The sequence below is a fragment of the Meleagris gallopavo genome, chromosome 8 (assembly GCF_000146605.3).
Source record: "Meleagris gallopavo isolate NT-WF06-2002-E0010 breed Aviagen turkey brand Nicholas breeding stock chromosome 8, Turkey_5.1, whole genome shotgun sequence".
In the NCBI taxonomy this organism is placed as follows: domain Eukaryota; kingdom Metazoa; phylum Chordata; class Aves; order Galliformes; family Phasianidae; genus Meleagris; species Meleagris gallopavo.
In genome coordinates this window covers 12,748,338-12,772,521 of record NC_015018.2, presented here as the reverse complement: position 1 = coordinate 12,772,521, position 24,184 = coordinate 12,748,338, and the positions used below count along the sequence as shown (strand labels likewise).

The 24,184-nt window shown below is 37.5% G+C and overlaps 1 protein-coding gene and 1 long non-coding RNA gene across 14 annotated transcripts in view; both read right to left on the bottom strand.

The window, feature by feature from the left end:
* The window catches only part of KCNMA1 (potassium calcium-activated channel subfamily M alpha 1), a 445,366-nt gene that overhangs the window by 404,945 nt on the left and 16,237 nt on the right, over nt 1–24,184 (bottom strand). The gene's annotated exons all lie outside the window — the stretch shown is intronic.
* On the bottom strand, nt 864–6,204 carry LOC116216883. Its single transcript, XR_004160491.1, has 3 exons — nt 6,045–6,204; nt 2,901–2,954; nt 864–2,814 (listed from the first exon to the last, which is right to left on the bottom strand). It is a non-coding gene; the product is annotated as an uncharacterized LOC116216883 (long non-coding RNA).

The following is a 24,184-nucleotide window of genomic DNA, read 5'->3' as shown; positions in this document are numbered from 1 at the left end:
GACAACTCTGAGTTGGGATCTAGTTGCCTGCAAGTGAACTTGCTGGAAGTTGTTAAAGAGAATTAAGTCAAAAAGAAGATCAAGGTAATGAAAAAGAAATTAGCTGGAAGAATGTAAACCTGTAAAATGGCTAGGTGAAATTTGCTGCCCCAAACAGTAAAAAAGACACAACCTGCTAGGCTGCCTCATTTTCTAGCCAATCTCTGCTCATTTCTCAAACTGAATCAAGCCTCCACATATCCAGTAAAGTGCCTTATAATTACCTCTAAGTCTGCTTCTTGTGAGCAACAAAGACCTTCTCAACACAACTTCTCCTGATGGACCTTCCTGCCACAGCATCCCCAATTCTTACTTCTCCAGCTCCATCTCTCTGCCTTTCCCCTCCAGAGGGTTTCCTAACCAACCAAGCTCACTGCTCCCAAAGGAGAAGCATTTCCCTTTTCCCTGGGGCTGGGGTGTGTTTGACGGGACCCGGACCATCCCAGGATAGACAGCACAACCCATCTTCTTGTAATACCCAGTCCAGCAATCTATAAAATACAGTTGTAAAATATAGATAAAATGGAAGAGATTGCCCAGAGAAGTTATGGGTACTCTATACCTGGGGGCATTCAAGACCAAGATGGATGAAGCCCTTGGGCAGCCTGATCTGGTGGCTGACAGCCCTGCCTATGGCAGGGGTGTTGAAATTAGAGGATTTTTATAGAATGGCTTTGGTTGGAGGGGACTCTAATCTATAACCAAATATACTTACGTTTCTGCAGCCAATTGGTCTAATTTAATTTTGAACGGTCTTGGTTCTATTAACTCTTCATATGTTAAGTAACAGTAACAACAGTTGAGAAACTACTTGCAGTTTCTAATTTTTTTTTTTTTTTTAATTTGGCTTTTCCAATAAGGCCAAATATTTCAGCCTGAATAATGAAGTATTCATTCTGAAATATATCTCAAAGAAATGCATCTAGAAATAAGCATTATTACTTTTGTCAGAGAAATCCTACATTCTCTCCAGGTTTTGGCTAGAAAAGGTCCAGTTGCCCCACACATGGATCTACTTCTAGCTATCCTAAAACAGGCTCTGCTGAATCTTGACATGAAAACTACGACCTTCTTGAAGTACAACCCAAGCTTCACAACTTGCCTGAAAGTGGCTAGGCTAAGTAGAACTTTGTGTTGCCATAACTACACCATTGTTTTCACCCAAACTATCTACCTAGATTAAAGTTAACAGCAGCCTGTCCCCTTAAGTTCCTGTCCCACCTTTGACTGCCGTGGAGACACGCAGTTTGATTACCCAAAACACACAGGTCTCCAACAAGAAGTAATTTTCACAGGGTCTACAGAAATAGAGAATTCAGTTCCTCCTTTCCTTCCCACCCTGCTGCCAAAGCAGCAGGCATTTCCTAAATACGCCCTACTGAATTTCTAAAGGTGGTGTTCAAGTATAAATAGAAGTGGTTTGGCATGATGAAATCCCAAGGAGTAAATTGACTCATTTTAACTCCTAACACAAAAAAGCAAAGTCAAATTGAAAAAGACATATCTACACTTAGACTTACTTCCAAACAATGAGGAAAATGCTCAAGAATGACAAATTTACAAAATAACTAGAAATTGTGATGGATTTTATTTCTTTCCCCCCAAACGCATTTCATTCCCAAGAGACAAAAAAAGGCAGTTACTCATCTTCTATAAGGTAAAGTAACTAGGTCAGGCCCAAGGTTATTTGTCTTCTACTTCCACCTGTAACTTCCATTTAAAGAAAGATCAGGTCCATAAGTTTGGCTCATTTTTCATGTTATTAATTCCATTAGTCTTAAAAAAAGGTTTAAGGTCTTTGCTTTTGTGTGGGTTATTTTGTTTGTTTGTTTTTCTGTTGTGTTGTTTTGGAAGAGTCTTCCAGCAGGTGTTAAGGATATTGAAGGACTTGCCATATTTCAAAGCACCCCACATATTTACACAGGATAAAAATTACTAGCAGTCACTTCACAATTATGTAATGGCATAGATTGGATTAGATCCACATGTTCAGAGGCATCACTTGCTGTACTAATGCAATGCACAAACTGCAGAGACCCAGACAGCTACTAGCAGCTCTTGGAAACACCATCTCCAACAATGCAAAAATCTATTAGGTGAACCAAACAAGGGGCTAGGACACTGCTAAAACAAACTCCTCAGTTCTCCAACTACTAATTTTATACACAGATGTTGAATCAAAAATAAGTCCAAATCCTGCCTGCAAACTCCTTTTAGAGAATATGAATGTTCACTAGAAGACTACTGAAGGAGAAGACATTAATATTTTAAACAAGAAATCAAGATGGAATTATTTCTCAAAATGCAGAGCTGGGTTTCTGATCATTATAAAGTTCGAAATCTACATCAAGTGAAGGAAAGTACAGATCGAACAGGATGCTGCACAGCACTAGCAGGGAGGGATGTTCCCTGCAGCTGGCACTCCAGAACAATATTTCTTCCTCCAGACCCTATAGTAAGCATACAAACCCCGCTCACTTTCCCTGTGCAGGTTTACACTACATGTTTTTAGAACAGGATACTGAAACACAGCCAATATTTACACAGTTTTTATTTCTGCCTTTGCAGAACATTAATTGATAAGCTACTTTTTGTTACTTTTAATTTCACATGCTGCAGATAAAGCTTATCTATATGCCATGCAAGGAGCGATGTCAGATAACAATAAAAAAACCTTAGCTATTGTAGTGGCAGTATTATGTAAGTATCTGATGATACATTTTATAGCTTCAGCTGGTCTCCCGCCAGATTGATAATACTTCTGTTTGAGGCAACCTGTGTAAGGACACCAAAGATTAGGGATGATGTGCATAAGAAAGTATCAAACTGCCATGAGTTTGCTGTACAGTGTGAGCACTCACCTTGTTAGTCAAGGATGCTTTCTCAATAGGTAAGAATATGATATAGATGGCAAACTAGGAACAAAAAAGGCAATATAATCTCTTACAAATTCAAGTGAGAGAAGGTACAGTCACTGCATTCTCAGCTCAGATTCACTATGTCATGCTCAGCATAACAGAGTAGACCTTGAAATGGCAGAAAATAAATTACTGCTTTTCACTCAGCACGTCTAGATATTCTTTTATTATATATATATAAAACTTTGCCAGAACAAAACTTCCCAGCTTGCCATAAAAGTACAATTCCCAAAATGGTCTGAAAGTGGCACCAGAGGGAGAAACAGTTACTTATATATCAAACTGCTTTTTAAAAACCTTTCTATTTTGACTTCAAGAAATTCATCTAAGTCTTGTTCTTAGCCTTTTTTTTTTTTAAATACTTCTTAAATGTTGATATCATTTTAGTCAGTCACAACCACCAGTACTCGATACTCAAATGCCAGCAGCAGCAACTACACATCACCCATACTAAACACTCTAAAAATGAGAAATCCTGGCAAAAATTGATTATTGATCTGTGGCTTCTTAAAGAGGAATATATATGCTCTTTCGGAAAAGAGTTCAACCTTTCACTGTCTATGAGCTTCTGGTAATGTAACCTTATTTGGACTGAAACCTCCTCCACAAGAGACAATTCTAGACATGGACAGAGTAAAGAAACTGCTGGACAGTAAACGTGGGAGAAGACAGACGGTCCTAACTGCTCTACCTGCACCTGATCCCTTAAAAATCCACCTACTGTTGCTGTCCACTGTTGTACAAAGAAGTCCAAGTACAGCTACTGTTGAGACCAGCCAAGAAGAACTAGCTACTGATTAAACCTTCCTTTTGTTGCCAGCAGTAGCAGTGCCAGCCTCTCCACATCCCCAGTGCATGCCAGAGAGCCCTGTCCAATGTCTATCCCCATCCATCCCTGAGAAGGAAACCAAAAGACTGGAATCCCAGCATCAGAATGCCAGGAGTCTTCTTAAACATAGTCTCAGATGTTTTCCTTTCAATTTTATCTTTTTCCTTGCCCCTTAATTTATTCTCTCCAAAATAAATCCACTTCAAAACTGAATGTGGCAGTAATGCATCACTTGCCTGCAATTCCTCTCTCCACGTTACAGCTTTTTGTCTATGCTTCGTCTGACTATTACAATTAGTCTGCAAGTCCCTGAGGGCAGATAGTTACATAACATTAAGGTATTGTGCATTGATTAGACCACCATTCAGTAACTCCCATCAAAACACTGCTATTACTTGATTTCATGCAAATATTTATATATTTTTATTTTATGTTAAATACTATGAAACAATAGGTATACATTTAAATATATTTTCTTAATAGCAGCACATTTAGTTGTCCAAATTTCTTTCTCTGTTCCAATCAGCCTTCCCATTTCTCCATAATCTTACCTTTCAGTTCAAGTAGTAATGATTCAAGAGGTACAAAGAATAGGCCCCTGGAAGCAATCTTCTCAAGAACGGCATTTCTGACTTCATTAATAGTCTGCTGATATTCAGACATTAGCATTTAAGTGTACTTGTGCTAGAGGCTGCTGGTGGTTGTCAGCTCATGAGAAGGTTGGCAGGGCTGCTCTGCTTGCGTTATGCTAAGGCTGGCTAGATTTTTTTTTTAATAAAACTGCCTTCGTTATTTATCCAGCACTCCTGCTATTACAACATATTAGCTGATTTCAAGACTAAACAGTATGCTAACGCTTACTAAATATTTATTAATGAGATACACTTCTAAAAATATAATTTGAGAATATCTGAGTGTTGCTGTACTTCCGTACATTATATATAGGACAGACAATACTGACTGAAATCCTCAGTGGTGCCTGCCTGATCAGAAAAGTGCAAAAGCTGCCAAAGCAGATTTTGATTGACAGACAGCTATTTCAGGGAACTGAGCTTAGAGCAAACACTAGTTTCTATGATGGAGACTAACTCTCAGAACACAACAAAACAGAAGAAGCTTGACGTACTGTAAAAATGCTGCTCTTCTAACAAATACAAATGCACAACGTAGGCCAGATTTATAGTCAACTATGTCTGCTATCAAAAGTCACGTGGAAAAGACCAATTAAGGACAGCATCTGTCCTATTCCTGGGAGAGTAAAATATTATACAAATAACTTCCAGTGACAATTCAGAAGATTTCTGTATGCCTCTCAAGTTAGCTGCTCAGGTGTTTTACTTCAGAAATAACTAAGACCTGATCCTCTGCTGATCAGAGTGAAAAAACCCAAGAGACTTAAACACATGAAATGTTAGCCAGAGAAATTAAGATGCACCCTGGTGGTTTGGAGAAACAGCTATCAATATTCCCACAGTCCCCTTCAAGATAACTTGCAGAAAGTCAGCTAGGTAATATTAACAGAGCCCAATTCATAGATTTAAACAAGAAATTAACCATGTTTTAGACTCATCACTTCAAAGAATGGCAGCTATCAGTGCTACAATCATGCAATAATCCAATACCAAGACTCCTAACAGTACAGCCATTACGCAAACAACATTTCATTTTCCCTAAAAACATAACTTTTTAAAATTAATTTTAAATTATTAATGTCGATCTGATTAAATCTCATTTAATAGGTACACGTTCCAGAGTTAAATCACATTCGTACCTGTTTTTTTTTGTTTGTTTGTTTATAAAGCATTCTCAGGATACAATCCCACAACTACAAATTGTCTGTTTGATACTTTACAATGTTTTGAGTCTACAAGGCATACTCCTGCCACACGAGCTATGGACAATTGCATCATCCTGTTTATATTGTGTTAAGTGCATGTAATCCAGCCAGCATTTTAGACCTATTAATTCTTTTAATTTTTTAAAGGACACACGCATAGGACCGTTGCAATGCCAGTGTTGATACATACTTTATTCTATGATTTCTGTTGGGATGGTAGGTAGTACACTGATTCTGAATTATTTCTTCATTCCTTTTCACTGCTTTCATTATATCCCATGTTGAAATATGAGCTGTGCTAATAAGAGTGGGACCAATGGAGAAAACTCATAAGGATTGGAGGCAGCAGATATTAAGCCAGTTTCAGATCCCCCAAAAAAGGCAGCAGTCACAATCCAGTAACAAAGAAGGAATTGCTTACCCCTTTCCAATGATCAGGGCTCACTGAACACTCCAAAGGAGGCAATCTCCAAGTAGAGATTCTTTCCTTGCTACTGCCACTCCTTAAATGAGGCTAGAGAGGGATGAACCCTCGGTCCAACCCTTCCCCTCCCACAGGTAAATTGCTTCCACCTGTTCTCCAAGGGCTGGCTACACCCCTTCACCAGGTGCTCAATCACTGGTTGAGGCCATGATTTAACCGTTTCCATACACCTGAATATCTCCAAAGACTTTCTTAAGGTAGTTCTATTGAATACTGTTGTATTCTAGGGATGAATAGAAGTCTTCCAAGTAATTGTACTTTGATTAATAATTTACACTCCGATGCCATGATACACCAGGAGAAACAGCATCCAAAATGAAACAAAAGGGCTCTTTTGTTTGTATCCAACTTTCTCATAGCATTCAAAGGCAACCAGTCTCATCTGATACGCAGTTTCTTAAACTGTCTTAAATGCAGTGAAATTACAGCAACTACTCCTTACTAGTTCAGCTTGTCCAGTGAGGACATGCTAAATCATTTAAGTAGCTTGTTTTATAAGGGTTTTTTCCTCCCCCTCCCCCTCTAAACTTTTGGTCAGGTTTAGAATCACCAATTCTCAGTCTTTAGGAGGAAAATTACAAATAATGAGGACTTGGGAGAAGCTTCTGTGTCCCAGGCTGCACAGTACCCTCAAGAACAAAATTAGTAATGTGAAAAGACAGGGATGGCATTTGCACTAGTGGCAAACCTATTTTTAGCATCCTAAAGTAGGATTTAGGGGATATAATTAGTCAGGTTGCACTTTGAATAAAAGTGAATTTAAACTATCAGAGTTAGAAGGACAAAACAGAATGCTGCTGGACTGAGATAAAATTCAAATCAACATCAGACTTGAAAAAACAGCGGGTATTTTAAACAAAGAACATTAAAATTTCAAAAAAAAATTGAGCTGTGATCATCAAAAAGAAGGATCAAAGGGAAAGAGGCATTTGTGACTTCACTTGTGAGTTTGTTTTTTTAAGTTGCTATTATATTTATTCTGTACAACTACACTTTAAAAAAATATTCTTGACCTTAATGAGCCATCTCTCTTCTTACCCCCTCTCCCAAAAAAACAAAAAAAAAAACAACAAAAGATGTGGTTTTGTGACACCATGTCTAAACATTTCAGATGAAAATGAGGAAACTTAATAGAATTGGCTCTTACCTGTATAAAAAAGGAACAGCTCAGATACTTTGTCTTATTGGAAATAAAACATATAACATGCCCATATACATGTATAGGTATAAAGTCAGTGTGTATGTGTAACCACACATATATACAGTGAGTACATACATAGGTGTGCACTATAATATATGCTAGCTCATATAATTACCTTCACATAAAAACACTTATTTAACAGTACCTACTCAATTATTAAAAACAGGTATATAAAAAAAAGTTCCCCATTTGCAAATTCATTTTAAGGAAAGATACAGTAGGGTACACTGTTAGTCTCCCTTGTCTCATATTGCCACTAACTGTTACTGTGGCAGGGAGAGCAGGTCAATGTGTTCTAAAACATAACTTGCCAGACATGAGAAAAGACAGAAACTCTCTCCTAATAACTTTGACTGTGTCTCTAACCAGAAGCAGCTTAAACAAGATCATAGGTGCTGAAAGAGCTGGAAGCATTACCTGACAACAGGTTACTTCTAAGATGAAGGGGGTTTCCACTCAAGAGATGCAATGTACTACTTGGCAAGATGCAGCTATACAAAAGAATCATCACTACTGTCATCTAGGTATTGAGTTTACTTTTATTAGAACATATGCCATATGTCTGGCTAAGATGCAGCATACTTAATGAATGTATCTTCCCAGTTCCCCACAGCTAAAAATACAACAGCCTGCACACATGACAGACTTCACAAAAAAGCTAAAGCCAAAAGATCCTAACACAGATCTTCAACTCTTTATATCAACTCTTTGAAAGGGTAGATAACAGCAGGACAAGGGGAAATGGTTTTAAGTTGAAGGAGGAAAGATTTAGTTTGGATGCCAGGGGGAAGTTCTTTACTATGAGAGTGGTGAGGTGCTGGAACAGGCTGCCCAGAGAGGTTGTGGATGCCCCATCCCTGGAGGTGTTCAAGGCCAGATTGGATGGGGCCCTGGGCAGCCTGGTCTAGTACTAAATGTAGAGGTTGGCAGCTCTGCATGTGGCAGGGAGACTGGAGATTTATGATCCTTGAGGTCCTTTCCAACCCTGGCCATTCTGTGATTCTGTGATTCCCTTTGAACAGGGCAGGACATATGCACCAACTGCCCAAATGTCATCTTTAAGAATAACTAAGATTATCCAAAATCTTTGTGTGTAACAGCACAAACTCTTCACTGCCAGAGCTGCTTGTCTTAAAATATATATTGGAGTGCCCTACTTCATAATCCAAAGAAGACCTACATCCTTCCTTCCTGAATATTCCTAAAATCCTGGCCTACTCTACTACACTCCAAAAAATGCTCCCCAAGATCATGAGAATTTCTTCTTCAATAATAAACACATTGCTTTTGAAAGGAGCTTCATCTTGGTCCTTGCAATCTACCCCAGAAATTGTAGCAGTTTCTTTTCTTGTTTGTTTTTTCCCCTTTTAAGTAGTAAAATAATACACTGGCAAGTAAGCAAAGCTTTATAAGAATTTCTTGCTGAAAAAGATTTGTTAAAAAATTCCTTATTTTAAGGACAATTTCTGTTTCTCTTCGTGACAAATATTATACAGTATGCATATTTTTGTGTAATATTTTCTAATCATGTAATCATAATTTATTACAAGGCATACTTGTTGTTTATCACATTCAAGACTTTCCATCCTGACACAAAATTTCAAAACTATCAAGTTCTTTTACTTAAAGGCACTAACTTAGGTCAGCATACCATTTAACAAAGTATTGGAAAGCTCCCTAGTAAATAGAAGAGAGTCAGTATTTCTTGTCATTAACAAGCAAGTCCAGTATATTATTCTGAGTACTCCTCTAGAAGTGTATCAAATGAATGTCATTACAGATATGTCTGCAAATTCTTAGGAAACTACTGTGAAGAAAGACAGCAGAAACAGGGTGTTCTTTCCTTACAAATCAAGCCCTTGTAAAAGTAGAATATTCCAAATGAATGGGTGTATGGTAACTGTTGAGTCACGGCTTGAACCACTGATTGAGCACGGGGAAAGGACCTGGCCAGCCCTGGGAGCACAGGTGATGGTAATTCAGCTGTGTGACCAGACTAGGTGGAGCCTGGCTGCACCTCTCTTAGACCCCATTTAAGGGCTGACCACCAATGGGGAAAGATCTCTGATTAGCAGACCCTCCCTTGTGGAGTCTTTCTTGTGAGCCTAGATACTTAGAGATGGGTGAGCACCTTTCCTTTGTAATGCCATTCCACCCGTGCTAGTTCCTTTGCTGTTATTCTCCTCCATCACCTTTCCACCATACTGACCTTTTTGATCGTAATAATGGGACAAGAGAGAAGAGACGCAATTATGTAAGCAATGCTGCTACCCTATGAAGTTGAGAGGAAAACTGAGCAAGTGGGTGCATGCATTTATCTGACTGATGCTATCATTACTTATAAAATCTTGTACCAGAGTCTGATATTGATATGGATAGAGATGTGTGTGAACATCTATATCATGTTTTATGTATATATAAATGATTTAAAGCAATAAATTAATCAAATTTTTTTAGAGCTAGAAGGTTAAGCATCACCTTCAATTTACTCCAAATTTACTATAAAACACAGAACTTGTATATTTTCATTTTTCAAAAGGTCAGTAAGCCATCCTTTTACATTTCTACAGCACCTTACATACCATAGATCTCAAGTTACTGTACACACTGTCAAATGACATACACCTGTCAGAAAAGTCTTTTGGAGGCAAGAACCTGGCAAGTATTTAAAACAAAGTGCTCCTCTTCAAAAGAGGTCATAAAAATTAAAGAACTAAACCCTATACTTCTTACAAGTATATTTTCTTGTAGCTGAACAGAATAATACCAGCGGGTTCAACACACTGGCCCAGAACCTTACACCGTCTTCTACAGAAACACATTTATTTATACTGGCTGAAGTCTTCATTGCCAATACTTATTCCACAAATACCAACAGGCAGACACAGATTTTGGTGGAGCTTTTGATGATTCACCACTATATACATACTTTCCAGCCAGAAAGCATTTGTTGGTGGAGCTCTTGTGACTCACTTCCAATGCACTTTCTTCCCCATCACCGTGGTCCCCTGGTAGAGCGTTGGTGATTCATTAATGCACAGCTAGTCACTTCGATTCAAGAAGTTTGCCAGATGACTACACTGTGACTTCTGCTAGTTACATGAATAAACAGTGCTCTCTAATCGTCCACATCTTAAGCAGTTGAGCTCCGAAGGCAGAGCTGTTCGACAAGCTTTCCCAGGACACCATTGTTTCTTAATTTTGATTTGTTCTATTTGTGGGAGCTAATACCTTGGTATTCCATCTCATTTCCCATATGGCCAGGTAACTGCAGACAACTAGCTAAAGGAGCTCTTCAAAAGAGCAACAGCACCATGAAACCTCTTCCAGACAGCCCAGCCTGTTGCACATCATTCCAGCACCAGAAAGAGAATATCTTAGCTAAAACATTACAAAGTTCAAGATGCTAACCAGAAATCCAGCAGCACACATTTCATGCTTGCTAGCCATAGATTTATCCCAAGCACAGATCATTTCTTTTTTGTCTACAAGGGAATACCTATCATAAAACAATATAAAGGAACTTTAAGCTAGAGCCCAGGAATTACTACTTCCTTAAGAATAAAAAAAAAAATTCCTGAAGATTAAGATCAGGGATAACTCTGAAGATACAGAAATACAGGATATGTACAGGTACCTGAAAAATGTTCAGATTCAGAACACGCTGCCAGCCATGGCATATTAGTCTGTATGGACATGCATATAACAATAATTATGCTGTTTATAACTAACATCGCTGTTAGCACAGAGGATGGTTTTCCCCGTTCCCTAGTTCCTGACTGCTCATTTGCAAGTTGCTCCAGAAGTAATGTCTCCTATTTATTTCCATGGAAAACACAACACATACGAGAGCACAGTAACACTATTTGATAGAGAAAATTCTCACCTACAAAACACCATTTTTCAATAGTCCCCACTACTAGGTATGCATTTTCAACAGCAATGAAAAAGAGCCTGTATGTTGCGCTTGTAGTGGATCTGACCCACCGTCACCACTGCTGAAACACACCATCCACTGCCTTACTATGCTCACATCCACTGTTTGGTCTCCACAAACATTCAGCAGGCATCAATTAATGTCAATGAATGCCATTTTCTCCTCATGGAAGAATTCAATTCCACATCTTTGCTTCATATGCACTTCCATGTCAGATGCCATTGTGTCAGACTGTCCCTCTGCTGCCATCTGTCACGAAGCAACAGAATGGAATAGAATACTGGCAGGAAGATTCAGTGTCTACTGCCATACAACTAACATCTACCTTTGATGTTGTGGGCCAACACAATAAAATAAGAAACATTACTTTCAGAGCAGCTCTTGTTTTTTGCCCAATGAACTGAAAATAAAAAGTGTCAAAAACTACAGAATATAATACGTACACAGAAGATTTTTAGGACTCAAAATTATTGGTAGATTTTACTTCCTCCTCACTTCCCCATCACAAGTTTCCTCCTTGCCCTATGTTTTTCCAAATGCCTTTCACAAAGATTTTGAACACACGGTAATTTGCTACTTTTTAAAATGTTTTGTGTTGTTGTTTTTTTTTTTAATTGCTTTTGTTTATCTATGATACTATTATTCTCTTTTATCTCAAATGTAACACTATACATTAAATCTGATATCCCCATGTGCCACAGTACTTCAGGTTACAAGCATCAGAGTTCTTCCTGCAACTTTATTCATTGCAACATGCATCTAAACACACAGCACATTCAGTGCTGCTGTCAATGATGAAGACTTATGTCCATGGTGTGCACCAAATAGAAGACCCCAGAAAATAAAGTTACATCACACAGCTTTGGTTGCAGTCCAACTTACATCCTTTGGTGTGAAACAATGATATTTGTATAATTTCTTAGTATCATTTCTTCTCCCTCCTCTGTCAATCATTCACATCTTAGATTAGCTTCCATAAGCTTGCATAAACTTCCATTTATGCATGTGTACATCTCAACAGATCTTTACTAGTCCAAAATGGTGCAGCTTTCTCTTAAAAGCTTCCAGTTTCTTTATAAGTTGGCCAGCCCAGCAAGTACTTAAAATTAAATGCTGTTTACAAAAATTCTCAGATCTGTGACTTTCAGAAAGAAATATTCAATTACTATTAAATGAACTAAGTTCATGCCTATATATTTACCATTACTCACCTACAAAGAAAAATAAAGGCCTAACAGTACAAAAATACTTTATGCTGCAAATTATCATATCACTCTGAGAAAGGAAAATTAGTGGGCCTTATAAGAAGGGAAGATTTTCTGTGTATTTATTTTTTATCTGGTGATCATGTTGATTTCGACAGCATAAAGCCCTGTATCCAGCATTGCTCTTCCATACCTTTAGAGCCAATCATTACACCTTGAAAGCTGAATGGATCAACAGCTCGGCTATGCAGACAGTAGAAGAGCTGTCAGCAGCACGACCATAAATACGCACAGTTACATTTCACATACACACACAAAATAACAACCCTCTAGTTGTAATAGAGTTCAGCTGGAAAAATACTCAAAAATAGCTCATAGAATATACTGAACAGGAACTTGTACATCCCACTTTGTCTCTAAAAAAAAAAAAGATTACAGCAAATATTTCTGTGCACACCCTCTGACTCAAACTGAAATCTAACGGAAAAGGATGAACACAAGTACCCACCTCTTGGGTAAGAAGGAAGAAAGCTATGAATTCTGTCCATTACTCATAAAACCTCACCAGGATGTGAAACTACAGCACATCTTAACTTGTCCCAACCCCATGACAGAGAGGATGTTCTCCAATTGTGGTGATGAGTAAGCCACCAATGCTTCTAGCCTGTCCCATACAAATATATTTTGTTTAAGTTTAGATACATGAAGGACTCAATAGGCTGCTACCATACAGAAAAGATTTGGGATGACTGAATCTAGGCAGAGTTAAAGGCAGCATGGCTTCACCTTTTGAGACATTCTTCCACTCTCCTGCAGCTAGCAAGCACGCTAGCAACCCACATCAAAGGAAAGAAAGTGAAATCTTCCAGTACAGCAATGAGTGCTCACAACCCAGAAAATGCTGTACCAAAAGGCATGGGTCCCTCAAAGGCCCCAGATTACCTCTGCCAGACACATTATTGAGGGATATTCTACACTGACATTAGACATCAACACATCAAAATCAATATCCATGTGTTTATAAAAGCACAAGTTCTCTCAATATATTAATACTTTCTTCATGTATTAATCCTAATAAACTTACCACAGGAACCAACACCCCCAAAAAGCTATAGTATGGGGACATTTATTACATTTTTCATTTTTCTTGGATCACCAAAGGCAAATTTGAAGCCATGTATTTCATCAGTGGCTACTAAACAGCTCAGAAACTTCACCCCTGAAAGTCAGGTATTATCTAAGGCTGTCCATCACCTGAAAGAATCTGAACACCTAATGCTTTGACTGATCAGCAAAAGAAATTACAAAGCCCTAGACAGTTGCAACACTGCATACAACCAAATTCAGTCCTCAGGAGCACTGAGGGGGAAAAAAACAAGCACACCCTCAGAACACTACAAATTTGTCCCTAGACATTACTATGAAAGCCATGTTTGTTTCAGCTGCATATATTCTAGAGCCAAACAGACAAAAAGAAAGAATACTCCTTCAGTCTATAGTATCTGTATACAGGGAAAACTCTGTAGCACACGCATATCCCGCAAAGCAACAAATCCAAGACGTTCAGCACCTGTTTCCCCTACTACACAATTATCAGCTTCCATAATCACATCTCACACGTGAAACCTACTAGATTTACATTGACATGTTAAAAAAAAAATGTTTAATTATTACTTCTGCAACTTCTCTGAGATTACATTTTGAAAGCAAAAGGAGACAAAGAAGAATATAGTTAAAGATAAATACTATTTTCATGTGTTAATATTCAAATGCAGCTGAATAGTCCTACTGGTGATTTATTTTGTGTAAATCAAACTTGTACATAATTTTAACTTTTGTTCCTGTAATTACGAATGCTAGAACAATTAATTTTAAAATATATACATTTAAATACTTATCTTTAAATGCTTGCCCATTGAAGGAAAAAAGCTAAAATAAGCTTTATTTCATATAGTAATTTACTTGTTTTCATACTTGGAGCAGCATTTTAGGCCAGAATTCCTTAACCTGAATTAAGGAAGGGTCTCCATGAAGTATATGTTCATTTTACACTTAGTACACAATGAACCAAGTCATACAGACACTACCAAAAAAAAAAAAAGTCAGGCATCACCCATTACTTTGTTTTCTTAGCCTTACCCAGCCTATCTTTTGTTATGACAGCTGCAAAATCACCCCATTATTCTCCACCTCTTCTCTCTGCCCAGCTTTATATATTTCTTTTCCTTTTGCACACATCCATTTACACAAACCCTGCTACACTGGCAAGCTCTGAAGAACCTTCCTTCCACATTAGCCAGGATGTTAGCAGTTATTTTTTCCACTCTTCCTCAGAATCAGGCTGACACTGACCTGTCACTTCCAGTACCAGCCTGCATCCTCAGTGTCACTCCTGCCCTTCCTCACCAAATCTATCCAGTGACTCTTTTTTCCTCTCAAATCAGCAGAGAAGACTGGGTTGATCACACTCCCCTTATCATATATCAACGTGCTGTCCTCATACAGGTCCTGTAATTGCCTTTAATTACTGAGTTGTCATGAAGTCATACAAACTGGCAACAGCTTGGCAGTTCCCTGGTAGAATTGTGTTCCAAATTCTAGACTTAGCAACAGAAGAAACTGAAGTATTTCAGGAGATGGAAGGATAAAATGGAGAGAGTTTTAGAGTATAAAACTAAGAGATAGGACAGAGAGGAGAGCAACCTTCAAGTAAATAATAGTTAGTCAATCTCTTTATGCAAAGGCTCTGATAGAGTAACACACTGTAATAATAATTTATAAATGTAACTTCATATCAGTTGGCCTGCTTTATAGGCAGTTGCATTTATTTCCTCCCAACTGCATAAACCAAACAGGGAATGTCCTAGCCACATTTTAAAGTAACTCAAAATGTTTTGGAATATTCATTAGGCAGCTGTGTAAATCCTGCACTCTGCCATTCCTCTGATTACTCCAACAGGAAATGCCATTCTCTATTAGCTGAAACTTCTGCAAAGTGAATGTGAAATCGTATCGACACACTCATCAGTACAAACCTCTGACTCAGCTCTCCTTCACAGTGTAAACAATTGCCTCAGGAGCAGGGAAGTAAAGATTCAAACCAAAATACAAACCACTATTTCTTTTTTCCCCACTGTTATTAATCTGTTACTTATTTTTTCTAATCTTCATATCTTTTTAAGCTATTTGTGCTTACTTATCGTGCTTCACAATTCTTTTTCCCTTAACATTACTAAACAGAGAATGTTTCAACCTCAAGATACATAGTATGCCAGAGAATATTTGGTCCAGTAATTATCCTTATATTCACTGATTAAGTTTAGTCCTACTGGGCAAAATATATACTTTACTGAACTTGTCCTGTAGATTGAATCGCTGCGCTCATAAGTATCTTTGTTAATAGAAGATAACATACAGTGATAGATGATATATGATGATTATAGAAAGAGACACATTGCAGCCTTTAGCTTGCTCATCAGTGATATTTTGACCTACAAAGCTTTAGATTTTTTAAAATTTCTCCCTAAAATTCACTTTCAATTCACTCAAGTTATACAAAAAATTTATAAAAAACCTAAGTGAAAGAATAAAACTTCAAAGAAGGACTTGCAAAGAAAGATGGTTATGTACCACAGTTGATTATTCAGTCAAAATGCACTGTCCCGGCCTTGCCTGTATTCAAAGACAAGCTCTCTCTTCACAGCACATTGGTGTACATGTGCTTATTTTCATTTTCATAACACTTAGACAGATAGAAAAAAACGTATTTTAGATTTTTAAACTAAGTCCTTTTAAGCAAACTTGGAAAAGATGTAGTGTCTGCCTAGCATAGAGAAGATGGCTTAGATAGAGCAAATACAGTTATTTCACTAACTGCTATTAAAGGCAGCTTTTTAAGTCTTGAAAAATATATTCAAGAAAATATGCAAAATAGGGCTGGAAAGTTTTCATTTAATTCTAAGCAATTCATACTTAAGAAGCAGAGCTCAGTAGAAAAGCATTAACATAGCATTTAAATATCTAAAAGATCGGGAAGCAGAGAGACTCGTGTGAGCCTGCAGGCTGCAAGCATTTCATATTAGCATTGACATGAACTTAACACGTGGTGTAAGTCATTGAATTAAAATGCCAGTTGCAAGCAAGCCAGCTTTTCACAGCTCATCTTGACATTCACCCATTGCACTTCATCCCCATTATTAGTTACGAGGAGTTATGGGGTTCAAAGCCAAGAAACATTCTCCCAGGTTCCCGTAGGGAATCAGAAGCCTGGATTTCTGACAACATAAGAAGGTAAATAAATAACACCACATTTCAATTACTAGACACTTTATCTCTCAAAAAGCTAACTTCCTTCATTAAGCTAGTAAAAATAAATGCTATTAAAAATACAGAAGGGAATATTGAATAATGCCAATAAGAAAAGATTCTACAGACCTATTTTATAATCTTGGTTGAGAAAGGTAATGCTTGTGTCTCTTAAGAGTCAGAAAGAAGCTTTCCTTTGTAATCAGGTTTATTAGAATGAAAAGCAATATTCAACCTGTTTAGTAGCTTTTCAATGAGAACTATAAAGACATCTCCATTAGAAAACCAGAAGTTGAAAAATAGCTGAAAAATGCAAGATGAGACAGAATAAATGTAATGGTAATGATCATGTCAGAATTATCATTTGAATTCCATTTTAAAACAGAAAACAAAATGTGATAATTAAACTATAAAGTATTTACACATCTTAGATCATCAAGCATGCACCCAATTAGATGCAATTTTCTGGTTTACATTCTCAGACATCCTATTGCACAACAAATAAGATTTCTGCATTACAGCTGAAACCACACCCTGAAATCTTCAGCAGACTGTGCTTTCCTAGGTAAATATATTACACCTTAACTCTAAGGTCAACCATTAACCAATAGCTACACTATAACAAGAAAAGTCTTTGAAAGTATTAATGCCAGTGATGCATACCCTTTCAGGTGTAATGTTTTTCTACAAAGTGAATAAATATTGGCCAGTTTATAAATAAAGACATTGTCAGTTTCAATGGCGCCAGTGATAAAACATCTCTGAAGTTCTCAGGCCTTCAACTATTATCTTGCAGTCAAGCATAAACCTAGATGTGGGTCTGAATTATTTTTGCTTTCCTCCATGCTGGACCACATGGGACCATTCTGGTAGGCAAGTTTCATCGTACCTTTGGGCTACCTTAATTACTAAGATACAACTGCAGGAGTGGAAATTTCCTGCAGTGATGAATTTCAGTTACCAGCAGACTGTGGTCAAAATGTGCTTACCAGATACATATTTGAGGCATATTTGTTTAGAACAAATTCAAGATCAGTCTGGCCATTCAGACCTCAAATGTCTTGTTTTCTCAGTATAACCCATGTGTGGTCTCACAGCTTCACTCATTAAAATGCACTTCTTGTCTTCTCATTAAGTCAGAAGAAGGGGGAAAAAGTGGCTAAATGTCTTAGGACAAGTTCTCAATTTGATCTGATTCAATGATTTAGTGTGAACACCTCCTCCAATTAGGACTGTATTTTCCCTTCCTCACTTGAACAACATCAGATTTCCATTTCAGCTACTACAAGTTCATTTCAGCCCCACTGAAGGTGAGAAGTCTATTCGCAGTTTCTCTGTAGAAACAGAGCTATACTGTTAATGCCACAACTTAGCTCTGGCTCACACTCAGTATGATTTTTGCATGATACAATAAACTATTACAGAAACTATAGAGTTAAAATCTGCTTATCTCCCACACATTAATAATTCAAGAAACAATAATACATCAGTTTTACTGTCCCACTACAACCAGAGCCAAAACCTCTAAATGCTCATTTGCAAAGGCACACCATGCTGTGAAAGACAGATAGAGGAATTCATTCTCATGTGTTCATACATTCATACATGCCCAGAATTTATGTTACAGATGATAAACACACCAATATCTTATCTTTTGGTCTCTGCAGAACAGCAGATGCTACCATTAGTATGGAAAGAAGGAAAGGAGTCAAAGTCATCAACTATTTGAGGTAAACAGCTATGCCAAACAGCCCACTTTCTAGAGGCTCAAGACACTTGCAAATCCACAATCAAAACTTTAGTTTGCATGCTTAGAGACTTAAAACTACTTGGGAGATATCTGTCCTTTCACCACTCAGTATAGAGGCATGAATTTCATGTGCTTTACAGTGTTCTATAGCTGCCTCCACATTGTGACCCAACAATTGCCATGTGGTAAGACTCCACAGTGCAGATATTGTGATGGTCACTCTTTCACTTATGATTTTTTCCATGGCATCAGAAACATTTTTTTTTCTAAGTATATTATCTACTTTTTATCTCTCAGACATCAATGCTTCAAAGACTCGATCCACGTACCCAAGTAGCAATCAAAGTTCAAATCACTTTGGGTCTAAGTGATACTAGCATTAGATCCATTGAAAGAGACAGACATCTTGCACAGACAGTATTTTAGGTTACATAGCTCTCCAGTTGACCAATTGCATAGAAATACAATAGAAATACAACAGTTGAATCAACAGGCATACCAGATTTCTTAATTACTTCAAAGTAAGTGTCAATTTTTATTTTTTTTTTCCCCTCATTATGATGCTTTTATTTCAGCAGGGGATCACAGCTGTGCCAACATTATCTGCTTCAATTAAAACCCCAATCACCTCATAAAGCTGAGACAGCTGCGAGTAGGTGCATCAATTTATACAGGCATTATATTGGTTTCTCTTCTTTCCATATCACGCTACTATATTCTTAACTACTTCTCTTCAGGCACTGGAACTGACTGCTCAGGGAGGTGGTTGAGTCACCATCCCTGGAGGTGTTCAAAAAACATTTAGATTTGTATTAAAGAGACTAAGGCTTAATCAGTGAAATACTTCTGGAAGTGGACAGCTGGACTGAATGATCTTGAAGGTCTTTTCCAACTTTGCCGATTCCTTAATTCTCTAAAGTTTGAACAAAAAGCAATTTTCTTTGTACTAGCGCTTTGGAATTACAATTGGTAGCTGATATTTAAGAATCTCATCAAAAAGGAACTTAAAATTCTTCTCAAACTGCTGCCCTCCCAAGGGTTATAAGTGTGCCATTTAAGAAGTTGCCTTTCCAAGAGATGTATAGCAATCACATAATTTTAACCTTCCATTTTAACAAAGTAAATTTCTGGTTCCTATGGTGAACATGAATTATCCTCATTTTACTGCAAGGTTTGTTTCCATTAGAATCCGAGGCCTGTCTCAAAAAGAGAGAACTTTCACAACAGTTCACTGGTCTCCAAATGCTCTAAAGAAATATAACTGGCAATCTATTTAAGGAACTGTTTTGTTGTTTTTTAAACACCAAGGAGAAATATTTTGACTTTGGATAAAATACAATATTCCCACTGAAGTCGGTGAAAAGAGTGTTTGGATGATAAACTGAGACCAATAATGATGTACCACAATCTTTTCCTATTTATACTGGATAAAAAGAAGCCAGTGGACACTGACCAAGTAAATGTAAAAATATTTTTTTCTAGCCACAACTTCCTGTACACTGTCCAAGTCTCCTACCCTTTTTGCTGCCATTCATCATCCCAAATGATGCAGTACCTGTTGTTTTTTTCCCTTCACCCTGTTCTTCATCTTTTAAAACAACCACCCTTAATGAAAACATTTCACCTTGTGAAGGTTCATAGCAGCTATTCTTCATTCCTTTTATACTGAAATTTTTGATCTGCTCCTAGCACTAGCAGCAAGAATGAGACACATTAATTTTCTTTGCATAGTACAATTTTTCTTTCTATAAAGCAGGGTGGTGAACACAATATTATTCCTACAATTGTTGGGTTTACTGATGCCTGAAGAATGCTTTTATGCCATTCCCTGGACCCATTCAGTATTACGCCCTCTTTTTACAAGGCTGGAGGACTCACCCTCCCATGCAATTGCTGCATCTTTCCATTTTCTGGGGCATGGGATAAACACATTCTCTGACTGGCTGATTTTATACTCTTTTAAAGCTTAACTTACTGGCATTCAATTTTCTGTAGGCAGTTTTTTTGCTGTCATCATTCTCCTTTCTTGAAGAAAGTAGCATAATACATTCAGAAAAGCAAAACAGTTAAAAGAAAGTGTGATCTTACTCATGTTACGTAAATCAAAGATGAAGTGGAGTAGAGTACATGGGACACGGACCAGAGAAAGATACAAGCATGCAGAAATGAAGAATGCTTTGAAGGTTCTTAAATAGTCAGAGATCTCCCAACATTTTACTGGTAAACTCAACTTTCCATCAACATCCAAATCTGTATTTGCTGGAGTCATTCAAAAAATTTTTTCTAATCATATGCAGTGTATTTATATTTATTTTAATTGAACTTCTTGTGAAATTTCATTGAATAGCTATGAGTACCTGAAGCCAAAATTACATTGATTAAAGTATTCCTTGCTCCTCTTTCTTTCTGGAGTGCTTCCATATGTTCTTACACAGCTGCTATGCTCCACTTCACTGATGACTGATGTTCTTGACACCCATACATGTTTTTACTGAGATCTGTTGTTGCTCAGCTCTTTCCCCAGCTTCCTATTCTGTAAAGTTCACTGAAATTTCAGTGGCTGCCACTGCATTGCATTTGCATGTTTCACACCTATGCTTTATAATGATCCTGGAATGCCTAACTGAACATGCATTATTTTACATTTCATAACAAGGTCACTCCTAAACAATGAATACACATACATATATATATATGAATAAATATATATATATATACACACACATATATGGCTACAGAACCAAAATCTTAGACATTTGTTCAAAGCTAAAAGACGACATTTTTCTTGTTTCAGTAAGAATGCTTTTTAATGAAAAATAAAGAAAAATATGATACTATCAGATCTCTATATGAAATCTCAAAAATAAAAAGGATTCCCATACCACATAATGCTCCATTCCCCCCAGGGATCTTTGTTGCCAGAAATAAAACACCAGGTTACAGTATTACTGGTGCTATTCAATACCAATCCCTGCAAGGTTTATTTAGTATTTTGTTTGTTTTTCTTCTTAAGTTATTCACCCCAGTGACAAATTTCAGACAGTCTGCAAGTGTCTAAAGGGAAGATTTCATCTCTGGAAACAGACTGTCCAGAATATCACAAAAACCTGTCATTCTCATGTTTTCAAATTTGATAAACTCCTTACAACTGTTATCAGAAGACTTTACATACTTAAAGAACTAACCAGTTGACCTTTTCAAATGCTGGAATTTAACTAAGATGGCAATGAATGGTTTTGGACCTGAACTACTTACGATAGAAGGCCTCCAGTTCCAGCCCAGGATTTGCTGAGCTTAGGCTGGATTCTTGGACTGGATTCTAAATCTCTGTACTTGTATTTCAGGCTTTGGCACTCACCCATTCTTACCCCTAACAGTAATAAATTATGCAGTTAAGAATACAATACTGATTTAAGAAACTCAGCTATCAGTGACTTCAGTAAAAACTGAGAGTTCTCAGGACATTATGAAGAAGGTGAAAATGATTTCACTTGACTAAGACTACTTTCTAGATGCTTTAAAAAAATATATACTTGGATAACACCTCTGAACATAGAGAATGTTATTTCTTTTCACAGAAGATATCATGTGTACTAACCTCTACAAACAGAATGAGGCACAGCAAGGTGAAGAGAAGAAAAGAGCGGGCAACCTAACCAATGTTTGGCTGAGCAGTGGGGAATCATCTGTGAGATAGGAGTATTTCATTGGAAAATGGTTGGGGAAAAAAAAAAAAAACTGGTTAATCACTGAACTGGAAAAATAAAACTGCTAGGAATTGATGAACAAAAAACAATACAACATAACTTCTTGGAAGGCATCTCTCAGCACACTGTAACTTTTTTTAAGGTCCATGTACAGATATTTTGGATTGACAAAGACATCCATTTCCAAGAAGTACTTGTGAAGTACCTACTCAGGAAGTATCATTAGGGGACAGTAGTAGCATAGTACACTTTTTCAGGTATGTAACCACATGTAGGAGTTTTAAGAACCTTATTAAATTACTGCTTTATTAGCAATGACCAGAACCTAGAAGCTGAAAACTTCTAAAAATCAATTTCCACCAGTTTTGAGAGAAAACATTAGGTTTTCCTGTTTGCTACAACTATCACTGTTAAATTACAAAATTTGTTTTTATTTTAACGTCATCATGAAAGGATGGAGTAGAATTCTTTTGCCATTATCTGGTAACTAAGCTATATTTAAATCATTAACTTCCTAACGTTAAGCTAGAGACCATCTTCCAGACAGAATAAAAAGATCCTATAGTACAGCACCAAGGTAATCAGAAAGTCATTGGATAAGTTGGAAATCAATTGTTAAGGTGAGATACCTCACCAGTACTGAGCAATTATAGCTTCAGCAGAGGTTAGGCTGTAGATATTTTGGTGCATTTGAAAGCCAAAGACTTCAGAGCACCTTTAAACAACAGAGTACTACAGAGCTGATCAATCAGCTGTAAGCCTACCTGGCCTAAATCCACTTCTATCCTAACTCAGCTCAGAATAGCATCCCTGAAGCTTAAAAGAGGTGGAGGCTGGAAGGTTGAGAGTGGAAGGGAAAAGTTATTTTATTTTCTTGTTGGGAGGGGAGGGGAAGAGGGAAGAAAAACATGAAGATGCCTATCTTAAATGTAAAACTGCCACATTATAATATAACAACCATGCACCACACATTTTCCAACTTAGCTAGACAACACTGTGGAATAACAAAGATCTGTTTAACTTTATAAGCATTAGCCTCTCATATATATGATAAATAACTATTTCAGACCTCTTTAAAATGTGAAATATTCTGGAGTATCATCAATCTACTTCTCATGTAAACATACATAACCAGCATTAAACCCTGTCTGTAATCAGTCTTGCCAAAATTCTGCCACTAATGAGGAAATATAAAATACACTCTGGAGACAACAGGCCTCCATGTTCTGATGTTCACCTCTGGGAAAAAAAAAGAAAACGCAATATCCAAACATGGAGTGCTAACTCTTACGTAATTTATTGCCAATCTGTGTGGGAAGCAGCAACTTCAGACAGGATGAAAGAAAACAGCATTACAGAGCTAAATCCACAAACATTGCAAAGGGGAATCAAGTAAGCTATACAGACTCCAAAGATGAATGAAGAAATGGCCTAGAAAGGCACAGATGCACCAAGGTATCTTAAAAAATATGTAATAACATTTTCTTTTCACAGACCAGCTCCTTACTGTAACATACTCTCATCTTACCACTTCTCTTCTTTTACTCTAGTCTTGAGAAGTTGTGTTAAAATTTCCCAAGGGCTCATCATTCAGTAAGCATGTGAGGTGTTGCGCGTGGGCCAGGGCAATCTCAGATATGTGTACAGACTGGGGAAGAACTCACTGAGAGTACACTTGCAGAGATGGACTTGGGAGTCCCCTTTGGTGAATGAAAATCTTGACACAGCTCACAGTGAGCACTTACAGCTAGGAAGGTCAACTGCATCCTGGGTTGCATCGAAAAAGGGGTGGCCAGTGAAGCAAATAGCACAATTGCTCCCCTCTGCTCTGCCTTCATGAAGCCCCTTTTGGAATAATGTATCCAGGTCTGGGGCCAGCAGCACAAGGACATGGAGTTGTTTGAGTGGGTCCAAAGAAAGACCATGAAAACGCACAGAGAGCTGGAGCACCTCTACTATAAAGAAAGGCAGA